Below are 9,275 nucleotides of genomic sequence, written 5' to 3'. Positions count from 1 at the left end.
AGATGCAGCTCTGCTGAAATTCCTTCTTTGTGAGTCACGCAGCAACAAGAGACGTGAAGGTGACTCATGCGGGAGAGCTCTTCACATCGAGAACAAAAAGCACTCAAGGGCAGTTAGCACCTCTCCCGGAGTGGGGGTGGGATGAGCAGTAACTTCTGTTACTATGTTCAGAAACTGCCTTTTCGATTGACTTCGACAGAAACTGCATTTCTAATAAGCACCATGGAGTTTAGCAAAATTTATTGAGTCGTTCCTTGTCGATTCCCACAGAGGTTTCCAACTCAGTTGATATCCATGTGGCTCATGTCCAGGTGTGAACATCTCTGCAGGAAATTGCACGGTTAAGGTAAAAGGCAAGGGAAGTGGCATCTCGAACAGACACAGTGACTGAAACTATGCTGCACGGTATGATGTGGAACACGGTCTGCTCAGCTTTGTGCATTTTCCCTGTAGTCCGGTGTGTTTCGTGTTCCGTGTAAACGTGAAAGTTGTCCTGTTTCGAGCAATGGGTGAAATCATTCAGCAAAGCAAGAATCGAAATTGATGTAATGTGAAGCAGCTCATGGTGATTTGACCAAATCATAACCGAACATATATTCTCCCGCAGTCACAGATACATTTGTCGCTGAAAGAGTCTGAGAAGATAGACTCAGCTTACTATTGATTTTTGTCCGGATTGATGGGCTTTCATTATCTGCTGCGAAATTGACATTGTAGCCGGACACATCCCAGCAGCTGTGCGAGTCGGAGAGGGACCATGGAGGATCCTCAACTGAGGACCTGGGAAAACTTCACGAAGTATGGTCAATCGGAGCAAAAGTAAGGAAGTCGTTCGTTTCTGCAGTGTTTTCAAGATGTCAATTACCCTGGAAGACAACCAGCTATTGGAAAATGAAAGGTGAAACGGAGAATGTCTTCACCTTTCAGTTCCGGGTGCCACAAAGGCGCAGCGCGGCCGGCTGAGGCTTGTTTCTGTAGTGTAGTGGTCATCACGTTCGCCTTACACGCGAAAGGTCCCCAGTTCGAAACTGGGCAGAAACTGCTTTGTTCTTCAATTGCAGCCTTTTACAATCCGAGCGGTCTAAGGTGCTGGGTCCAGGTTCCAGTCCTGAAAGGGGCGTGGGTTCGAATCCCACCACTGCTATTTCAGCTGATCAACTCCATCGCCGCAGCACTATTAAAATGCTGCTTCGATCCCCGCTGCATGGATGCCCTCGCGAATTTTACTGTGGTATGGAAACGTGCTGACGATTGCAACGTTTCTCTGCTGTCGTGATGGTAATCGCTTCGACTCTCGCTATACATTGCAGGCAAGTTGAGTTTTTACTGGAACCGAATGGAGACTGTTATTTCATCGCTGTTGTGAAACAGAGTCCTGCGGTGAGTCGATTCATCGGTCTTTGGCTTTCAGGCGAATGGGAAAATCATTGCAATGAATATGTTACTGAATTTCTCCAATTTCCATCGTTTCCGTCCTGGAGACATCAGAAGGGAAAGGTAATCTCATCGAGACTGTGATTCTTGAAATTCACTTTTTTATGGCCCATACTTATGATATTCGTTCTTTCTCTCTTTTCAGCATTGTCTAAGAAGTGGTGGTGCACTAAGGCTGCAGTATGTTTGAAAGAGTAGGTTGGAATTGCCCTGTTGTTAGTTGTGAGATTACTTTATGCCTCTTGACCTTGGACTCTCTCACATTTAGCATTCATGCTTCGCTGTGTCTGAACATGCATTAGGTATGCCAGCTTTGATTGTGTTCCGTGTTAAATGCTTTCTGTTTGCGATTCGCTCAATACCTTACGAGTTAACACGGGTTCTGAGGTACCTTCCAGCAGCAAAAATCCTTATAAGAGGATCTGGAAAATTTCACGAAGTCTGGTCAGTCGTCAAAAGTAAGGAAGTCGTTCGTTTCTGCAGTGTTTCACAATACTACCTTTCCCGTGAGCAGTCGAACAGACTAAATGATTGTGCTACAGACTGCGACAGCAAGCTCCGCTGAAAAGTAATCCGTTAAAACCGGTGTAAGCAACACAAGGTTATTGGGGTACAACACGTGGAAACAGATACTTCGGTGTAGCTCATCCATGCTCACCACATAACCAAAATTAAACAAGTCCCGTTCCACAGCAATTGGCCTCAATCCCTCTAAACCCATCCTATCCAGAAACTCAGCTCGATTGGTGAAAAGGAATGCAATCCCATTTCATTACTGTGTGAAACATTGTTATGGTTTTCTCCAACCGGGTTCTGAATATGCACAGATGTGTACAGCACTGATGGCCATTCTGTTTCAGAGTGGGGTTACCGTGCTCTGATCCTTCCACTGAAATCAGTACCACTTTGCTTTCCTTGAGCAGGCGGCCCGGTTCAAAGCAAAGGAGCAAAGGTTCCCAGCAACAATCCTCAGCTGAGGACCTGGGCATGTTTCATGGGGAATGGTCAGTGGGGGCAACATTCTGGAAGTTCTCGGTTCTGCAATGTTTCTAAACTCTAAATTCAAGCGCGGTTAGATTTTAGTATTCAGAGGCATAATTTAAATTGATTGGTAAAATTTGAATTGTTTCTGAATTAGCAAACAAAACCGGCTTGTTGCACAGCCAACCGTTACATCGTTCCAATTTTCTAGTACACGCTGAGACTGCTAGCTGGTCATCCCAGGTATTTGTCAGCTCTCAGTTCTGAATAGCATTCACTCTCATTTAAAGGTGGAGGGCACGTCTTCAACTTCATAACACTGTTCTCATCACAAAATCCTGCAGCTTCTAATCTTGGAGACAGGGGTTGGCTTGCAACCGTTGCCGTATTAAATGTGAAGATTTTCACACGGGAAGCACTATTCTTGAGGGGGCGGTGGGGTGGGGTTTTCTGTAAGCTGTGCCCCACGGCTGTGCAGAGAGCTGCAGTGGCAACTTTCTGCTGACACCAGGGGTCTGGAGAGAACAATATTAGTCCCTATCTTACTCCGTGTCGCGTCAGGGGGAACACAGAATCATCAATGGTTTGGGTTGCAATTCAACCTTGCCATGGATTTTCCGGTTTAAATGGAGCTAGGGTGGTATTCCCATCGTCTGATCTCGAACAACCAATTTCTCAAACTACCAACCATTATCTTGCAGTCTCCTGCTGCCCATTGGAGCCGCACAGCCTGCCATCAACCAGGCGTGCCGATTTCCCTGAAGCAGGAAGGTGAGCAGGGGTCTGAAGGGTGGAACAGCTGGAGCTCTCACTGTTTTCAGAGTCTGTCACCAATTTTCCTGCTTTCATCACAGAGTGCGTCAGAGAGCTTGAGTGGTCTGCAGACACCCAGAGGAAATGGAACCATCACAAACTGGAAGTTACCAAGGCCCTTCATTGTAACTGCCTGAGCTACATCACTATGACTCTGGTACTAGGATAATTCAAGCCCACGGCCTGACAGAATCTGGAAATTAAATACAGAACTTCAGGCTGTTCAGTCCAAATGCAATCCATTAAGATACAGTGGATCTTGAATCTCTTCCATAAAACAACTTCATGAAATCCTCCCTGTCAATCTGTCCACAAACTTAATTTTTCTATTCCTTCGTCCATTTCCCCCAGCTAATGTGAACATCTTGTTTCCATCTTCCTTATCTCTACCAATTGTAAGCCAATAAGCTCTATCGCATCTCGCTTCACCTCCAGTTGCTCCATTGCATCATAAATCGCTCCAGAAAATTTATGGTAAATGAATGAGCCTATCCCCTCGCCTCCTCTTCCGCCCCCCTCTTCTTCACCCCTTCTCCTGAACTCCTTCCCTATCCTCTCATATCCTCTCCTCCCACCTATTCTCCCTTCCACTCTCCCATCTCTCCTGCCCCCTCCTCCATGTCTCTGCTCCACTTCCCTGCTCACCTTCCCCCTCCTTCCACCACTTCCGCCTCTCCTCCCCACTCTCTCCTCCCCTTCACCTCCCACTGTCCTCCCCTCCTGCTCATTTTCACCTCTTTCCTCCCCAATCCTCCACACATCCTCCACCCCTCATGTCCCTCTCTCCTCCACCTCCCACCCTCTCTCTCCTACTCCACCCAAACTCCCCCTCGCCTCACACCCCAAACTCCCTCTACGTTCTCGTTTCATCCTCTCTCCTTCCCCTCGCTCCTAACCACTCTCCTCCCCCTCTTCCCCATCACTCGTCCCCCCTTCATTCCCTGTCTCCTCCACGTCCTCCACTTTCCACTTGCACCCCACCTCTACTCCTCTCCTTCATTCCTCTCCTTCTCTCCTACAACCACCTTCCCATACACCCTCCACCCCTCTACTCCCCCTCACGCCAACCAATCCTCGCTCCTCACCCCCTGTCCTCCTGTTCCCTCTCCTATCCAACTCCTCCTACCCTCTCCTCCCATCTCTCCTCCTGGTCTCGCCCACCGTTCTCAGCTCTCTCCTACTCCCTCTCTCCTACAGCTCGTCTCTCCACCCCTTCTTTCCTCTGCCCTGCCTGTTTTCCCAATCCACGTATCCCCGCACCTCCCCCTCCTCCACCCTTTATTCTCCCCCTCCCTCCTCGTCTCTCCCTCCCATCCCCTCCCCACTCTCCCTCCCCATCTCTCACATTGAAAGATGAGGCATACAAAGTGGTCAAAAACAGCATGAAACTGTAAGATTGGGGAAGTGTTAAAGATCAGAAGAAAGTCACAAAAAGAGTGAGAAAGAACCGTAGGAAAGAACAGGAGAGAAAAGATGTATCACATAATTTAAAGATAGATAGCAGAAGTTTTTATGAAAACTTTAAATGAAAAGAGTGGCTAAGGTAAATGCTGGTCCTTCAGGGGATGAGAAGGGGCTTTTAGTTATGGGATATGGTGAAATGGCTGAGGCACTGAACAGATATTTTGCATCAGTCTTCACAGTGGAGGGCGCTAATAACATGCCAGAGATTGACAAAGAGATGGAGTCGGTGAGGACCTGGAAACAAACATTATTACAGAACGCTAGTGTTGGGCAAGCCCATGGAGCTAAGGATAGATAAGTCTGCTGTGCTGGTGTAATGCATCCCAGCGTGCCAAAAGAGACAGTGGGGTATAGAACAGTTCCACCATCAGTAATTTTCCTAATTTGCTGGACTCTGGGACAGTTCCAGCAGATTGGAAAACAATGGCGCCGCTGTTTAAAAATGAAGGTCAACAAAAGATGGGGAAGTATAGATCAGTTAGCGTAACATCTGTAGTGGGGGAAATGCTTGAGTCTCTTATCAAGGAAGAAAGAGCAAGGCACTGCTGGATCCCCAAGTGAATACCTTCCCACACATGGAACAGCTGAACGACTTCTCCCCCATGTGAGTAGGGTGATGTTAAATAAAGACCATTGAATTTAAGATCTTTACAGATCTTAAAGATTTTTTTTCCACACAGTCAGGGGAAAGCTCTCTTGTCAGTGTAAAGCCACTGATGTGACATGAAGCTGGATGACAAAATAAATCTTTTCGCACAGAATGTCACTCCACATAAAAAGGAGGATGTGGAGGCTTTGGACAGCGTGAGAACAGGTTTACCAGGATGTTGCCTGGATTGGCAGAGGTTGGAAAGACTTGGATTTTTGTCTTGGGGAAGTCAGTGGCTGCGGATGATCCGAAAGACTCAGACAGAGTGAAAAATCTGACTCTTTTTCCAAGATGAAAATGGCAAATTCTACAAGCCATAAATTTAAGGGAAGTGGAGGTAAGTTTAAAGGAAATGAAAATTGAAACAAATGCAGATGCTGTAAACCAGAAACAAAAACATTTTCGGGAAAATTTCAGCAGGTCGAGCAGCTTCTGTGAAGATAAATTAAAGTTAACATTTCTGAGGAAGGGTGACCAGACCCGAAACATTAGCTGATTTGTCTTCACAGATGCCGCATGATCTGCTAAGCATTTCAAACAACATCTGTGCAAGGTTAAAGGCAGTTGTGTCATACAAGTTTCTTATGCAGAAGGTGGTAAGTGACAAGAATGTAATTTCCTGAGAGATAGGAAAAGCAGAAAAAATCGCAACTTTTAAGAAGCATTTAGGCAGACACTTAATCAGGCATGGGTTGGCAGGGATATGGACCATGTACAGGCAGGTGGAATTAGTTTGGAATGGCATCATGATCCGCACAGACATGGTGAGCCGATTATTCCAGTGCTCTACTGTTCTGTTTTCCAGGGGATAGAATGTGTGGAGTGAGAGATAATATTTTGAGTGGAATATGTCTCTTCTTTAGAACACACAGTAAGTTGATGCATTTTGAGAGAAACAATGTCAAAAGGGAATATATATTTGAATGGCACAGACACAGGGAGCAGGACAGCAGGATGGGGGACAATGTGTACCAATCATTAAAGGAGAGAAAACATAAAATGTTTTGAGTAAAACAAATGGGCTGCTGAGCTTCATTAATGGGGGAATGATAACAAACTCATGGAAAAGATGCTGACCCTTGACAAAGCTCTAGTTAGGTCACAGTCAATCATTGCATTCAATTCTGGTCAACAGATTCCTGGTCAGAATGAGGAAGTTAAAATACCATAGAGAGGCCAGTTCCATATATTTTGCTTCTCTTTCAGGACACCGTGGGGTCTCAAGGGTTAAACATTCCCTTGCCAAAGGCCTTATTTCATCAACTGAAGGCCTGTACTCTTACAATACAGACAGAACACCTCAGTAGGGGGAGGCGGACTGTACCTTCGAAATAGAACGTATTTTGCAGCCACACATGTGGATTACCCCGTAACCCCACACAGAGGAATTTGTCCTTTCCAGACAAGACTGAGAGCCCTGGGCACAACCTTGTTAAACTGCCTCCCGCTCCCTTGTCTTACCTCCCCTCCATATTAACATAGATAAGTGAATCCCCCATTAACTGAAGGAAGAACCCTTCTACCTTAATCTCTTCCCACCAACACAGAATCATGAACAATATGATAATCAGTTTCTGTAATCCATTCACACGTTATCACAGGACATCTTCATTCATCAAGCTTTGTAAGGTCATAATTACCTACTTTAAACAATGTAATGACAATCGCCCATGTGACTGATATGCCTTTGTCTAATTCCTATTAAATATACTGTCTCTGTGGGTAAGGCAGAGATTCATGAAGAACAGTCTCTGCAAGTAGACACTCGGCTACTTTAGAGACGCTTTAAAACTCTCACCGGCTGTCCAATAATAAAGCTACTGCTGTTGTGCAGAAAACTTTCATCGTCCGGATTTGTGGAATAAATTAGACATCAATAATGAATGATATGAGTGATTTTCAGAGTGTGGAGTACAGACTTACTGGAGTGGTTCACTGATGAAGAAAATGCAGTCACTGAATTGATTTGAAGAAATTTGTATTTTCTTTGAAGTAAACAAGTTGAATATATTTTTTATAGAGTTGTATAAGATTATAACAGACCTAGATATAGCAGACAAAAATATCTGTATCCAATAGGTGATTGCACAAGAATTAAGATCAGATGTGAAGTTTTGATACAGCCGGAGATGAGCAAGTGGTTCTGCTGTCTGTATTGCCTGGAAATATGCAGAACATGCTGCCTATTATGGTGGTGCAGGCAGAGAAGATGAATGATTGATAAAAGCAATTAGATTAGATCTGAGGGAAATAAAATTGCAGAGTTTGGGGGACGTATGGGGAATGAGAATATTGGATTCTGCTACAGAGCACCAGCTTGGATTTGATGGGCCTCTCTCTGTGCTATAATGCATTTTATGTGGACTTGCTTAACTTGCTCTGGTCACCGATTAAATTGTCATTTCGGTAAATCTGCTCAGTGTTTCTACTCAGTCCAACAGAGGCTGTCCTTCCACAGCAGGAGATAATGTTTACTGTTTTATACTGGGTTCTGCTGGCGGGGGGGGGGGGGGGGGGGTGGTGGGCGGTGGATGGGGTGTGTAATGGTGTGTATAACAATCTGCCAGCACTTACTCATAACCACAAGTTGAATGACTTTTTTTTTCTCTTATTCAAACCAAGTAATGAACAATGGTATTGCGTTTAGATAACTTAGCTTTGGGAATGTTCACAACATAGTGGAAAATGTACAGATTCACACTGGGTAGAGACTTCTATTTGCCTTTATTCATTCACAGGATGAGGGTATCGCTGGCCCGGCAGCATTTCCTGCCCATCCCTAATTGCCCAGAGGGCAGGTATGAATCAACCCCATTGCTGTTTATATTGATATTAATCAACATGACTGTCAGACTAGATTAATTATCATCAAACTCAAATCCATTTGATATTCATATATTTTCAATCAGTATTCTATTCACCAGATGTAGCTGAAGGTAATAATCTTCAAGTGATTCTAACAGAGAAGATACCTGAATACTTGTTCAGCAAATTAAAGCCTGTTGTGTTTAGATAGTAATAATTTTAAAAAAGTAAGGTGACTTGAGAATAACGGAAGAAGTTGATTGTTGGGTAACTGATAATCTTGTTTTAATCTGAAGTTAATTTAGGATTAGTTAACAAATGGTATGGAATCCCAGCCCCATGGAGGGCACATCCAGTTCCATGTGGGAAAACCAGGACACTTCTTGTATCAGTGACAACCACAAGAACACGGAGGTGACACTGGAAATGTCAGGAACACGAGTTAATCCATGGTTAAAGTACTGCACTCACTCCTAGTCCCCATGTTGATGTGTTCTCACCAGAGAGGGTACAGAGGACATTGATCAGAATGTTTCCATGATTGGAGAATGTCTGCTCTGAGGAAAGGTTGGATAAGTTGGGGATGCTTTCCGAGAAGGATGAGCTGAGATTTAACTGAAATGATGAGATGCTGAGGAATCCAGATCGAGTGAATAGGAAGGAGCTATTCATAACAGAGAGGTCAGAAACTGGAGGTTTAGATTGAAACTAATTCTCAGAAAAAGGGGAGTGGATGGTGTGGGGCAGGAACTCACTGATGGGGTGGTAGAGGCAGTAGCCAACATCACATTAGAATAAAAGGACATGGATGTAACTGAAACGCTGGAACATGCAGGGCTATGGACTAAAGTCTGCAGAATGGGATCGTTGCGATTTATTTGACATTTCTCCAGAATATTAAACTCAAGTCCAATTTGAGAATTTATGAATATCATTCAACCTGAATTCCAAACATCAGAATAAATTTGTCAGTAAGTTACAGCACAGATCGAGGGTACTTGGTCCATTTTGTATGTGTTGGCTGTAATAGAATGATCCAGGCTTTACAGCGTTCTGTACTCACCAATGACAGCAACAATTTCAGACTGTGAACACTGCCCTCCATGTTGTTATAATCTGTTTTTTCAAT

At 44.5% G+C, this 9,275-nt stretch overlaps 1 non-coding gene across 1 annotated transcript; it reads left to right on the top strand.

The window, feature by feature from the left end:
• The first annotated feature begins 968 nt into the window (after positions 1-968).
• Positions 969-1,041, top strand: trnav-uac (transfer RNA valine (anticodon UAC)). The gene has a single exon. It is a non-coding gene; the product is annotated as a tRNA-Val (tRNA).
• The last annotated feature ends 8,234 nt before the right edge of the window (positions 1,042-9,275 follow it).

The sequence above is a fragment of the Hemiscyllium ocellatum genome, chromosome 5 (assembly GCF_020745735.1).
Source record: "Hemiscyllium ocellatum isolate sHemOce1 chromosome 5, sHemOce1.pat.X.cur, whole genome shotgun sequence".
In the NCBI taxonomy this organism is placed as follows: domain Eukaryota; kingdom Metazoa; phylum Chordata; class Chondrichthyes; order Orectolobiformes; family Hemiscylliidae; genus Hemiscyllium; species Hemiscyllium ocellatum.
The sequence above is the reverse complement of the archived record's forward strand: the minus strand, read 5'-3'. Positions and strand labels throughout refer to the sequence as shown.